The sequence below is a fragment of the Myotis davidii genome, unplaced genomic scaffold (assembly GCF_000327345.1).
Source record: "Myotis davidii unplaced genomic scaffold, ASM32734v1 scaffold469, whole genome shotgun sequence".
NCBI classification, from domain to species: Eukaryota; Metazoa; Chordata; class Mammalia; order Chiroptera; family Vespertilionidae; genus Myotis; species Myotis davidii.
Window position 1 is genome coordinate 298,895 of NW_006299722.1, and position 276 is coordinate 299,170.

A 276-nucleotide genomic window follows, 5' to 3' on the forward strand; every position below is an offset into this window, starting at 1 on the left:
AATGTATTTTCTCCCCAGTCATGCACTATTCATTCATTCATCCGTACTGTCATCGAATGTGGTGTGATTGTTACGGCATGGAACGTGGTGGCGCTAAGGAGCGTAAGAGGAGCTACTAATTCTTCTCCAAAAGCCCTTAACAAAGAGAGCCAAGCAAGCCTTGCTCTCTCCACAGTTCTCAACCCATTCATCTTTCCTTGGGGCCCTCGCTGAACCTTTTTGGTCTGCATCACTCTATTGTTGCATGCATCCCACAGTAATGATTTAGTTATAGTC